General features: G+C 37.0%; 1 protein-coding gene across 3 annotated transcripts in view; it reads left to right on the forward strand.

Moving 5' to 3' along the window:
- Nucleotides 1–14,956, forward strand: part of NUBPL (nucleotide binding protein like) — a 256,040-nt gene that overhangs the window by 226,256 nt on the left and 14,828 nt on the right. The gene's annotated exons all lie outside the window — the stretch shown is intronic.

A 14,956-nucleotide genomic window follows, 5' to 3' on the forward strand; every position in this document is an offset into this window, starting at 1 on the left:
ATGCTGGATGGGAAGTAGACATCATTAGGATAGAGCTTTACAAAGTTTTAATCTGGTGGAGATAAATAAAAAGAATAGGAGCCAGGAAACATGGAGGATGTAAGGGAACATTTGCAATGATCAAAGTTATTCATGCTGCAGATTGTGACCCACAAACAGATCATGAAATTGATACAGTAAGAGATGTAATCAAAAATGCTTAAACCGTGTCAGAGTAAATTGCTCTTAGGAAGAGTCTTATTTCATAAAGATTTGGTCTCAAATATAAACACGTATATTATATGTGTGTATTGTGTGTTTCTTGCTCATGTAACAGTAGTATTATAGTAGATGAACAGGTCAGCAGAGTGGCCTTCTTCCATGTAGTCAAGATGTAAAATATTTCTTTCATCAGTAAGACAGTTTAAAAAGTTGGAAAAACATGGTGTAGGTGATAGGCAGTAAGGGACTTAATTAGAATAATGCCAGTGAAAATGGAAGGGGAAATGAATGTAATTGACATTTTGAAGGAAGAATTGACAATCTTGGGAATCGATTGTATAGGGTAGGAGTGTTAGAACAAAAAAGACAGAAATCAAAATAATTTTGAGAGTTATGACGCCATTAATAAATCTACCAGGAGCTGCTTTTTAGTTCAGGTTGACAACAAACTAGAAGAAATAAGAGGTTAGGTTCTCAGTCACAAATCTCTGCCCTTCTTCTCTATGAGAGTTGTGATTTAATAGTGTTCATCAAGGAAGAAACTGGTAAAGATATTGACAAGAGAAATGCTCTTTAAAAAGTTTCTTATATACAGATTTTTGTTATCATTTAGAGAACTGTATTTTTTATATTCTTTAGTGGTTTCAAATTAAATTGCTTTCCAAATGTTCTTATAATGTTTTAGATGATAGGAAACTACTTGCAGAGGCATTTTTGCATAGTAGTGAAGAACATGAGCTGAGGAGTTTGAATTGTAGATCTCAGCTTTGCCACTTTGTGACTGTATGACCTGAGTTATTTATTCTGTGCCTTAGTTTTCTCAATCATCATATGGGAGTCATAGTAGTATTTTCCTCAGGAGGTTAAGATGAGAAATAAACAAGATAATGCATATAAATGGCTTAAGTACAGTAGTTTTTGGCAGTCTAAGCACTCAATGTTTACATAATGTTATATAATAATTAATTTTTCTTATAATTACTTTTTAGAATGTTATGAAACAGATAAATTTACATATTTTTATGTATTTTACATGAGGATTTTGACTAATCCCTTTATTTGGTAATAAGAATTTGGGGCTGGGCATGGTGGCTCACGCCTGTAATTCCAGCACTTCGTGAGGCCAAGGCAGGAGTATTGCTTGAGGCTAGGAGTTCAAGACCATCTTGGGCAACATATTGAGACCCCTGTCTCTTCAAAAGAATAAAAAATTAGCCGAGTATGGTGGCATGCAACTGTTGTCCAAGCTACTCAAGAGGCTGAGGTGGGAGGATCACTTGAGTCTGGAAGGTCTAGGCTGCAGTGAACTGTGATCATGCCAGTACACTCCAGCCTGAGTGTTAGAGTGAGACCTTGTCTCAAAAAAAGAAAAAAATAATAATTAGAATTTTAAACACTACTGTTCTTTGAGATTTATGCCTTGAGTATATTCATTGAGCCATCTACATTATCTTCATGTAGATTTATTAAGTTGATATATGATTTTGAGTCTAAAATTCTACATTATTTGAAATTTGCATTATTTAAAGAAGACAAATTGCCGTTACAAGTAAACCCCAAAATATATAATGATACAAATGCAATGGAAGTTTCTTTCATGCTCATGTAACAGTCCTATTACAGTAGATGAACAGGTGAGCAGAGTAGCCTTCTTCCATGCGGTCTTTCAGACTGTTGGAGCCTCTGTCATTTTCAATTGTGGCTTCTAAAATTACATTAGGAGCCATCTTCATTCTAGCCAGCCACAAGGAAAGAGAATACAGAGGCATATACCTACCTTGGAGATTTTTATGGGCCAGACCTAGAAGTGATACACATACTTCTACACACATTCTTCTAGCTAAAATCAGTCACATGACCACGTCACATTTCTCAAGAAGCCCAAGAAATGTTGATTAGTTGTATGCCAAGGAAGATGAGATCATGAATTTTGGTGAGCAGCGAGCAGTCTATACCACATTTGACCTGGAAACAAATATATAGATTAAATCCTAATGTAGATCACTGAACTGATTTATTTCCTAATAAATAATTCTGAAAATTATATAGCTATTTTCGTCTTAAAAATATTTATCTTATAAAAGAGAGAAATTCTACCTTTCCTGTGGTTTAATTTTTCTGCCAAAAACAAAAAACAGAGACAATTCTACTGTGGTCTGGAACTTTTTTTTTTTTTTTGAGACAGAGTCTTGCTCTGTCGCCAGGCTGGAGTGCAGTGGCGTGATCTTGGCTCACTGCAACCTCCACCTCCCGGGTTCAAGCAATTCTCCTGCCTCAGCCTCCCGAGTAGCTGGGACTACAGGCGCCCAACACCATGCCTGGCTAATTTTTGTATTTTTAGTAGAGACGGGATTTCACCGTGTTGGCCAGGATGGTCTCGATCTTCTGACTTCATGATCTGCCCGCCTCAACCTCCCAAAGTGCTGGGATTACAGGTGTGAGCCACTGCGCCTGGCCGGTCTGGAACTTTTTATTATTTATTTGTAAAGGTTAAGGATTATATTGTCTTCTTAGAAAAATTAGACGATCTTTATTATCTTTATAAGACTGGATAGCATTCTGCGTCTCAGCCATAATTATTTCTCAGAGACTGGAGATATATGCTCATTTGTGTCTTTCCCCAAGCTCTCTCAGAAGTCTGTGTGCTTTGAACTAGAATGCTGTTCTATGTGATTTACATAAATTAAACTCATCTCGCACAACAACCCTGTGAAATACAGAACATCATTTCCCCCATTTTGCACATGAGGAAAATGTGGTTGAGAGAGGTTAAATAACTTACATAAGAACATCTATTTGTTTAGTGGGGCATCTGGGCTCTGATCCAAGAAGTCTGCTTTCCAGAGCCCGTATTCTTAACTGCAGTTTCTGTGGATACTCCAGAGTTGAGTTTTAGTACTGTGGACATCACGGACTATCACAGGGCGACAGATTCTAGGGTATAAGAGGGTTCTTCATCAAATTTGCTTATAATTGCAGTTCCGATTGTTAAGGTAGACAAGTGAAGGCAGAGGAAACTGGTGGATTGAAAATGGGGAGGAGTTAAGGAGCCAAAGGTTCTGCTGACAGTCAAGGAGGTATCATGTGGGTGATAAGGGGAAGGGGAGTTCCATGTCCAGGATTTAGGAGAAAGGAATGAAGTCTAAGACTTGACTGCAGCACTGAGTGGTAAGGATGGCTGAAATAAGGCCTGCCCTATAACTGTGCTCTTAATTTTACTATGCTATATTGCTCAACATTACTGACTCATTATTATTTTAAGCCACCTAATTCCATGCACAAAAGTCTGTATCTAATTGTCATCTTGTTTGGTAACTTCCTTATACAAACCAGTCACTCAGATAGTTTGAATTTTGGCTTTGTCATTTACTAACTGTGTGACCTTGAGCAAATAATTTAGCTTCAGAGTTTCCTTCCATGATTTAGGGATGAGAATACCCATCTCATTGGTCACTATGGCAGTGAAGTGTGATTGTATTTACAGTACTTAGCATAGCCTTAGGACATGGTAGGTAAAGGGTAGCTCTGAATGTTATTGATATCGTGGTAGACATTAGAGATCATTATAAATCCTTGTTTTCAAGATTAAGAATTCAGGGCATAGAGAAATTGAGTTGCACCTCATGGAGCCACAACTATTTAGTTGGTCCCTGAGAGGAGTATGGACACAGGCCTCCCCATTCATTGTTCTTTCCTTGTCAAATGACTGTTCTGAAAGAGAAAATAAGAACACCTGTCTCATTTTTAAAAATTATAATATCTGTGCACATGCTTCAAGGAGTATACCAAAAACTGGTTCGAGTCTAACAAAGAACTGAAAAGCAGTTGTGAACCTAATCTATTTCAGTTATTATCATTCATTATTTAACAATGAATTTTTCCTCCTCACTTTTTCTTAAATCATGGCTTTTCATGCTTATGACAGGTTCCAACCAGCAAGCATTTAACCTGATTTTAACCTGGATAAATTGGATTACATAGTAGCTTAAAAATCTTGCTTGTTACTTACCTGTATCTGGGTTTAAAATGACAAAAAGAAATTAAAATTGGAGTCTTTTGAGCCTCCTTAATTCAACAGATTTAGACAGAAAAATCCAATATTCAGAGCAATGTTGATATTTCAAGAGAATCAAAAGTTAAGAAGTGCCTTTCTGAGCCAGTGATGAATTGGAATACTGCAAGAATCACACACAAAAAGGTTGTGGTAGTATTTGCCTTTCAGGTAAAGTAGCTAAGGTAAAAAGATAAAAGGACCTTATACTTTGATGAGACATTAAAAAATGATTGAGCGTGCTTACAGCTGTATCTCAGTGGTATTATGTAAATTAGGCTGTAAGCAAAGCATCTGTTTTCTAATGTTTCTGCTATTAAAGGATGTACACAATAGCTCTACAGTAAATACAAACAGCTTAACAGTATATGAAGTATTCATAAGATGTAAGGCTTATTTGGAGGGGAACGCATCATAATGGACTTGAATTCTTTCCTATTTAAGAGAGAAGAATTTTTGATGAAAAAACTGTAATGTGGATATTCTACATGTTCTTATTACATTAGTTGCCCCCATTCAAAACCTCCTTGATTATGGAGGATTGCTGTTAAGTGAACTTGAGCAGTGGTTTCTAAGCTTTTTAAAATTTCTCTTTTAAATTCTCCCCCAGACTTTAAATTCCCAAGACTTTCTTTTAAATTAGAAACCCCAACTAACCCTATGTTTTGAAAGAATTGTTTGCCACTGTTTGCATATGTTAATTAATGGCTGATGTCTTCTCTTTTTTAATAAATCAAAGATAGAATATATAAATAACATGTATGTATATCTATCTATATATAGATATAACTATATGTCTATATATGCATACAGAGAGAGATATACACAGAGTTATATATATAACTGTTGTATGAGCTCTGCACAGAATGAGATAACCATAAAAGAGGATTATCACATTTGGCTAATGTAATTTCAATTAAAAGCACAGAAACTTGGTAGTTTATCTGTCTTGTATATTTTTAAAGTGTTTTATTTATGTTCAATTTTTTAAAATATTCATAATAGGCCAGGTGTAGAGGCTGAGGTGGGAGGATTGCTTGAAGCCAGGAGTTAAAGACCAGCCTTGGCAACATACTAAGACCTTGTTTCTACAAAAAATAAAAAATTAGCTGAGTGTGCTGGCATGCATCTGTAGTCTCAGCTACTTAGGAGGCTGAGGCAGGAGGATCGTCTGAGCCCAGGAGTTGCAGTTTGTTTGAGGCTTCAGTGAGCCATGATCATGCCACTGCATTCCAGCCTGAGCAGCAGAGTGAGACCCTGTTTAAAAAAAAACAAAAATTCGTTTTAAATCACAGAACCTGATAAAATACTTTTGTGCATCTTTAGACCCTTAAAATATTAGGTAGGATAACTACCAAAATAGCTTCTATAGTCAGGCTTTAATTATCTAGAGCAGCACTGTCCAATGGAAATATAAACCATAGAAATATGAACCACAAATGTAATTTTAAAGTTCTGTTTTTGTTTTTGTTTTTGCTTTTGTTTTTTTGAGACAGAATCTTGCTGTTGCCCAGGCTGGAGTGCAGTGGCGCGGATCTCGGCTCACTGCAAGCTCTGCCTCCCGGGTTCACGCCATTCTCCATTTTAAATAGTAAAAAAAGATAAAGTTAATTTTAATAATGTATGTACCACAGTATATTCAAAATATTATGATTTCAACATGAAAACCACATAAAAATTATTGAGGATCAACCAAAAAGGAATTGTATTTGAAAAACACTAGGAATTCTTACAATTCAGTAAGGGGAAGAAAACATATAATCAATTGAAAAAATAGGCAAGAGACCTGAACAGGCCTTTATGGAAGAGGATATACAAATGACAAAAAAATGTAAAATATATAGTCAACTTTATTAATAATTTTGGCAATACAAATTAAAACCATAGTAGAAAAGATAGCTGAGCACAGACTCCAGAAGAATGAGGACAAACTGGAATGCAACTGCACCTCTGAATCTTCCTTTCACCGTCTCTGAACAAAGAAAACCATTAATGTGTAATGCCTAAGCCTTCATTTCCACCTTCCAGATCTCCCGCCCCTTTACTTTTGGCAAACTTTAACCACGAACCATGTAAGCAAGAGTCTAAGTAATTTAGTTCCCATTATAAACAGGTAGACAGTTGAACAAGCCAGCACAATGAGAGTCTACTACACACTCATCATACTTGCTAAAATGTAAAAGACTGATGGTACCAAAGGTCCAGGCTGTGGAATGGCTGGAATTCTCATACATTGCTGGTGGTAGTTTAAATTGGTAGAACTTTATTTGGAAACTTTAGCTTCTTTAACGTATTAAGTTAAATACATGTAACCTAATACCCAGCCAAAAAAAAAAAAAAAAGAGAGAGAGAGAGAGAGACATGTACAAAAACATTCATAGAAGCATTATTTACAGTAGCCCAAATCTGGAAACAACCCAAATGACCCAACAGGAGAATGGATATTTGTGGTATAGTCATTATAAAATCTTAGGACTCAATGAAAATAAATTACAGGTACATAGTTTAGCTGGATGAATCACTTGGACACAAAAATATATATTGCATGATTCCATTAGTATCAAATTCAAAACCACACAAAATTAATTTATGGTGTTAGAAAGCGGGTTAGTGAATACCTTTGAGAAAGTGTTTGGAGGATGTCTAGGGAGACTACTGGGGTGTGGGCAACATTTTGTTTATTAGCAGGGTCTTGGTAACATGGACATACATTTTGGTGAATCCATTTTGCCATAAACTTAAGTACTTTTTTTGTGTGTTCCTGATATACTTTGATGGAGAAGCTTAAAAATAAATAACTTGCAAACTTTAAAAATTATTCAGATATTTTACATTTTTTTTTACTTGTACTAAGTCTTCAATACTCAGGGTGTATTTTATACTTATAACACATCCTAATTCAGACTAGCCACATTTCAAGTATTCAGTAGCCAGCCACATGTGACTAATGGATACCCTATTGGGCATTGTGGGTCTATAGCCTCGCCATTTTAGAGCTTCTATGGAGTTAGACTTTATTTCAGGGCTCTTGTTGGAGTATTAATTAGGAATAATAGGAGATTATTCCTCCCAAGGAACTCATCTTAATTTTACTGCTTCTTTTGGTTCTATAGAATATTTTCCATATAAAAACAGATGGTTCTTTTTATATGCAAGTTCATGAGACACCTAATATGTCATTGTTTCGGTTTTTTGTTCGTATTGCTTTATTACCATTCTTCTCATAACCACCTTTTTTAAAAGCAAACTTTTCATTGAAGGTGTGACATACATACATAAGAGAACACAAATTATAGCCCAATGAATTTTTACAAAGTATAAACATACCCATTGTGTGTATCCCAGAAATAGAACAATAGAGTGCCCAGAAATTATATATTTACAGTCAATTGATTTTTGACAGAGGTGCCAAGAACACACAATGAAGAAAGGACAGTCACTTCAATAAATGGCGTTAGGACAACTGGATGTCCACATGCAGAAGAATGAAATTAGACCCTTATTTCACACCATATATAAAAATCAACCCAAAATGAAGTAAAGACTTATATGTAAGACCTGAAACTATAAAACTATTAGAAGAAAACCTAGAGGAGAAGCTCTATGACATTGGTGTGGGCAATAATTTTTTCTGGATAGACAAAATAGCAAAAAAGAGACAAATGGGATTACATCAAACTAAAAAGCTTCTGAACAGTGAAGGAAATAGTCAACAAGGTGAAGAGACTACTTACAGAATGAGAGAAAATATTTGCAAAACATACATAAGGAGCTAATATTCAAAATATATGAGGAACTCAACCCAATAGCCAGAAAACAAACAACCTGATTTTTAAAATGGGTGAAGGATCTGAGTGGACATTTCTCAAAAGAAGACATACAAATGGCCAACAGCTATGTGAAAAAATGCTAATATCACTAATCATCAGGGAAATGCAAATCAAAACCACAATGAGATATCACCTCATACCTGTTAGAATAGCTATTATTCCCTCATATCTGTTAGAATAGCAAAAGAAAAGTGTTGGTGAGGATGTGGAGAAAAGGGAACCCTTGCACACTTTTGGTGGAAATATAAATTAATACAGCCATTAAGGAAAATAGTATGGAGGTTCCTTAAAAAATTATACAACTACCATATGATCCCACAGTCCCACTGCTGGGAATATATCCGAAGGAACTGAAATCAGTCTACCAAAGAGATACCTGCACTCCCATGTTTATTGCAGCACTATTCACAATAGCCAAGATATGGAATCAATTAACAGATGAATGGATTTTAAAAATGTGTATACACACACACAGAGACACAGTAAATGGAATACTATTTGGCCTTTACGAAGAAAGAAATAGGCCGGGCATGATGGCTTACGCCTGTAATCCCAGCTCTTTGGGAGGCCGAGGTGGGCAGATCACGAGGTCAGGAGATCAAGACCATCCTGGCTAACACAGTGAAACCCCGTCTCTACTAAAAATACAAAAAAAAATTAACCGGGCACGGTGGCGGGTGCCTGTAGTCCCAGCTACTCAGGAGGCTGAGGCAGGAGAATGGTGTGAACCCAGGAGGCGGAGCTTGCAGTGAGCCGAGATCGCGCCACTGCACTTCAGCCTGGGTGACAGAGCGAGACTCCGTCTCAAAAAAAAAAAAAAAAGAAAGAAATCCTGTAATAACATGGATGAACCTGGAGGACATTATGTGAAGTAGAATAAGCCAGGTACAGAAAGACTTAATGAGCTCACTTATATGTGGAATCTAAAAAAGTTATATTATAGAGGTAGAGAGTAGAATGGTGGTTACCAGGGGCTAGGGAACAGGAATTGGGAAAATGTCAGTCAAACAACATAAAATTTCAAATTAAGAAATGGAACATTGTCAGCATCCCAAAAACTCCTGCCTGTGCCACCTTCCAGTCACTACCCCAAAATGGAACCCAAATCATAACACTATAGTTCTGCTGGTTTGTGAAATTTTTACAAACAGAATAATATAGTGTTATACATTTGTGCGTCTGGTTTATTTTGCTTAAAATTATGTTTGCGAGATTCACTTATATTGCTGATTGTTGCTGTCATTCTTTTCTTGTCATTGATTGTAGCATTCCATTGTGTGAATATATCACAATTTGTCCATTTTATTGTTGATGAACATAAGTAGTTTTCCATTTTTTATTATTATGATTAGTGCCATTATGAACATTGTTGTACATGTCTTTTAGTGAATGTTTTGTTCATGTGTCTGTTGGTACATAACTGGAAGTGGAATTGCTGTGCTGTAGTATAAACATGTATCAGTTTATATAGATACTGCCAAATAGTTTCTAAAAATGATAGTACCCATTTCCACTCAACTTGAAACAATGAATCTTACTTGTTTCACATTCTCACAAACATTTGATATCATTTTCTTTTTTGGTTTAGTCATGCTGATGTTTCTTTTCTAACATAATCTTAAACATAAATGTACTTTGAATATCCTCTTTTGTGGAATGTCTTAAATCTCTTGCCCATTTCTTTATTGTATTAATCTGACTTTTCCTTATTGATTTGCAGGAGTTCTTTATACATTATGGGTAAAAGTCCTTTGTCATGTGTGTGTATTGTATATACTATCTCCCACTCTATAACTTGCCCTTTCACTCTTATAATCATATCTTTTGATTAATTTATTAATTTTAATGTAGTCCAATTTAATTTAAATATTTTCATTTGTGTTTAATGCTTGTGTCCTGCTAGAAAAATCTCTGCCTGCCTGCAGCATTAGTATATTTGCCTATTTTTTTCTAAAAGCATTATTATTTACCTGTCATATTTAGCTCAAAATCCCCCTGGAATTAATTTTTGTATATGGAGTGAGGTAGGAGGTTAAGATTCATTATTTTATATATGGATATCCAATTTACATTAGTACTATGTTGTCTCCATTGTAACTTACAGACTTTCATGTATGGGTCTGTTCTGGCTTTTTTTTTTTAGACGGAGTCTCACTCTGTCTCACTCTGTCACCCATGCAGGAGTACAGTGGCACGATCTCGGCTCACTGCAAGCTCCACCTCCCTGGTTTATGCCATTCTCCTGCCTCAACCTCCCGAGTAGCTGGGACTACAGGCTCCTGCCACCATGCCCAGCTAATTTTTTTTTTGTATTTTTAGTAGAGACGGGGTTTCACTGTGTTAGCCAGGATGGTCTCGATTTCCTGACCTCATGAGCCACCGTGCCCCGCCTGTTCTGTTCTCCTTATTCTATCACAACCAAGTTTTTTGGTAAAATCAAGTAAAGTGGTATATGTGTGGGTCATTCTTAAGATGAGGGAATTCTAGAGTTAAGTGAAATTAATTTATTCAAGATGTCCTAGGAAGCAGTATTAGAACATTTATCTTTTAACTGGAAGAAGTTACGTATTATCAGTAATAGAGCCAAGCTTAGTTGTCAAAACCTCTGACTTTGAAACACATAAAGGGTTCTTTAGTTCCAAACTTTTTTTTTTTTCTTTTCTGAAATGGGGCCTTGCTCTCACCCAGGCTGGAGTACAGTGGCACAATCACAGAGCTCACTGCAGCCTCAACCTCCCAGGCTGAAGCAGTTCTCCCACTTCAGCTTCCTGAGTAACTAGGACCACAGGTGTGCGCCACTACATCTGACTGATTTTTTGTGTGTGTGGTAGAAAAGGGTCTTGCTATGTTGCCCAGGCAGGTCTTGAACTCCTGGGCTCAAGTGATCCTCCTGCCTCAGCCTCCCAAAGTGCTGGAATTACAGGTATAAGCCACTGTGCCCAGTCTACCTCCAGACTGTCAATTATACATCCTTATTAGTAAATGATGTTTTAATATATAACCTAATATATGTATTAAATATATTTATTAATAAGTTTTATATTGTATATGTAATATACATATATTACTACATTAATGTTACTTTCTTTATAAAACACAAAATTGAAAATGAAAGGAAATCATAAAATAGAAATAGAAATTCTAATATTTTCTTTCTACACCTCTGTATCAGCCAAGATGGGCTAGGTTGTGTGTGTTATCAACTCTCAAATTTCAGTGGCTTAAAACAACACATGTTTATTGTCTGATTCTCCATATCCATTGTGGTTTGGCTTCAACACTCCTCTGTATTGTATTGTTCTCTGAACTGTTCAACACTCTGGCACCCAGACTGACACAGCATCCACCAGCTAGAGGCTTGCTGGTCATCTGGACAGAAGGAAAAAGAATGGGGAATTAACACTTAAGGCTTTGGCCTAGATGTGACACATGGCACTTCTGCACACATTTCATTGGCCAAAACAAGTTACGCGTTCCTAATTTCAGGGAAGAAAAGTCCTAACCTTGTGCCCAGGCAGAGAAATGGACATATTTTAGACAGCGTTAAAAGTGGTCACCTCTCCCACGATCAGTTTTGGAAAACACAGCCCAGGATTTGTGTTTGTCTAAGAATATAAACACACAAAGAGAAGTCCATTCAGCTTCTTCCATTATTTTGTGTTTTTAAAACACTGCAGTTGAGTAATGAGTCTACTACAACTACAGGCATAGTGGCCTCTCTTGCTTAAAACTCTATAATGGATTCTTTGGCACTCATTATATAACTCAGACACCTTAATATAGCCTACAAGCCCCACCTTTCCAGCTTCAACTCACTCCACTCACACCACACCTCAGAGGCCTCCGACTGGCCATTCAGTTCCTTGAAGGGAGACATGTGCTCCCTACTTCTGTCTTGAATGTTTTTCTTCCTTTTCTCCTTGTTTTTGCCTCATCACTCTGTAGCTTTAAGATCAAATATTTCTTCCAGGAAGCCCTCTCTGACTTCCAGAGCACATCAAATCCTCTCTGCTCTACACTCTCATAATACCCTATACTTTGCTTCCAGAGAAGCCATTCCATTTTGTAAGTGTATTTTTACACTACTCTTTGTTCAGTCAATTTCTCCAATTAGAGTACAAGCTCCAAGGGGTAAGAATCAAGTCTGTTTTGCTCACCACTGTATGCTATTCCTTGTGTTTAGCCCAGTTACTGGCATATATTAAGAGCTTGTTAAATGTTGAGTTTGGTTATGGTTTTATATTTTAGGTCTGTGACCTTTTATTTGTTTGTTTGTTTGTTTGTTTTTGAGATGGAGCTTCGCTCTGTCACCCAGGCTGGAGTGTGGTGGCACAATCTCAGCTCACTGCGACCTCCGCTTCCCGGGTTCACACCATTCCCCTGCCTTAGGAGTAGCTGGGACTACAGGCACCCACCACCATGCCCGGCTAATTTTTTGTATTTTGGTAGAGATAGGGTTTCACTGTGTTAGCCAGGATGGTCTTGATCTCCTGACCTCATGATCCGCCCGCCTCGGCCTCCCAAAATGCTGGGTTTACAAGCGTGAGCCACCGTGCCTGGCCAGGTCTGTGACATTTGTGTAGTCTATAGAGAACATATCTGAGATATTTATACAGTCCATAGAGAATGATTTGGTAAGAAGATGTAAATCACACAAACTGCAAATACATGCTTGTTCTATGCCTCTATGTCTTAGGGAGTCTAAGAGAGTCCAAAGTCAGAATGTTTTTCCTGTTCTCTCTGAATTGAAATATACCCTCACATAGATTTTCACTTTCTTTAGGTGTTTTTCCCTTTCTCATTTTTTGAGTGATGATTTTATGTTTAAAGTGAGAGCCACAGAGTCAGGGGATATATCACATTTAACAAAAATGGCAGTAAAACTGCCCAAGCAATGAGTGTATTATATAGGCATAGTTAATAAACAAGCTGTGTGATATTAAGCTATGTTTCTCTCTAGCTTTCTGGAGATAGTACTGAATTCCCAAAACAAAGTGTGATTTGTTTTTTGTGATAGTGTGCATCAGCAAAAGGGCATATATTAGATGCTTGGAAATGCTTTGCTATAGATGTATGTCTTTTCACTATTTGTCTTCATATATAAGTATTGGGGGCAACTTTAGTCGTTTCTGTCTCTCTTTTCAGAAGGAATAACATTTTTTTTTTCACTTTCTTACCTATATGTTTCATTGTGGATTGTCAGTACTGTTCTTCATTTATAATGCAAATGTTCTAATAACCTACAGTCATACCTTATGGTAGAACTCATACAGACATTGTAATCTCTAAGCCTTTGAAAGTAGTGTTCTTCATTTTTATTCTAGAAGAGAGCTACTGCTTCTCATCAATAAGAGAGTGGGATTAAAAGGAACATGAGTAAGGATTATATTTGCAGAGCCTGTCTATTTATTCAACAGTATTGTTGAATAAAAATGTTTCTTAAGTATCATTTTCCCTCAACATATGTGGGGGATTGGTTCCAGAACCACCCTCCCCCCGCCACTGCATATTCCAAAATTCATGCATACTCAAGTCCCACAGTTGCTTCTAGGACATCAGCCATTCCGGTACTTGGGTTTTGTAGCCTGCAAATACTATATATTTTATCTGTGGTTGGTTCAAAAAAAATTCACATATAAGTGGACCCCCCTCAGTTCAAACTCATGTTGTTCAAGGGTTAGCTGTATCTATTTTGTAGCAGAAGCTAGGGCAACTTAGAAAGAGAATGACCTTTTCTGTGAAACTTAATTTTGTTTCAAACAATAACATTCTGATAAGAGCTGAGTTTTACTCTTTTGTTAGCACTGTCAGTTTTCTCAACTATAGAATGGGAATGATAAAATAACCATCTCCGCTGGGCATGGTGGCTCACTCCTCTAACCCCAGCACTTTGGGAGGCTGAGGTGGGCAGATCACCTGAGGTCGGGAGTTTGAAACCAGCCTGACCAACATGAAGAAACCCCGTCGCTACTAAAAAATATAAAATAAGCCAGGCATGGTGGCACATGCCTGTAATCCCAGCTTCTCAACAGGAGAATCACGAACCTGGGAGGTAGAGGTTGTGGTGAGCCGAGATCGCGCCATTGCACTCCAGCCTGGGCAACAAGAGCAAAACTCCCATCTGAAAAATAAACAAATGAAACAAAACAAAAAATAAAATAACCATCTCATGAAGTTCTTGTGAGGAGTAAATAAGATAGTACATTTAAAATACTTATACCAGCACCTGGCATATAACAAACACTTCGTATATTTTAGATTTACTATGAGACTTCGTCCAAAGTTAACCTCTTAGGTATTTGTTTTCCTCTGTTCCTCCCCTCTTGTTTTTCTCTAAATTGTCATCAAAGATAAATTTCTAAAACAAAAATGTCATTGTATAACTACCTCTTTGATACCATCTTTTCAGCTTTAAAAACCTTTAGTGGTTTCCTGTTGTCTGAAGAGGAATGCCTCAAATACATGGATGATATTCAGCAGCTTCCCATGTGGCCCTAGCCTTCCTTCCCAAACCATCTTCTGCCTTGACCACCCACTGGGTTGCAGCTCAAATAGGCCACATAGTTTTATTTTGCTCCCTTGGCTTGTTGTCTTCCTCTGTCTAGAATTCCTGCTGTAGGCCTCACCTCCTCGTCACCCCACAACCTGAAGAAACAGTTGTCTGTGGGAAACTCAAAGATTCCTCTTCTTTCTAGGCAGAATTTTTGGTTCCTGTTTATACATCTCTTTTTAGCATTTATTATGATATCAAAGGTAATTCTATATGTCTTGCTCTCTTACTAGCTCATGAGTTCCTTCACAGCAGAGGCCATAGTTTATTCATCATTGTGATAACACTGATGAGTGTCACTAGAACTCAGTAGGCACTCAGTAA

The sequence above is a fragment of the Theropithecus gelada genome, chromosome 7b (assembly GCF_003255815.1).
Source record: "Theropithecus gelada isolate Dixy chromosome 7b, Tgel_1.0, whole genome shotgun sequence".
In the NCBI taxonomy this organism is placed as follows: domain Eukaryota; kingdom Metazoa; phylum Chordata; class Mammalia; order Primates; family Cercopithecidae; genus Theropithecus; species Theropithecus gelada.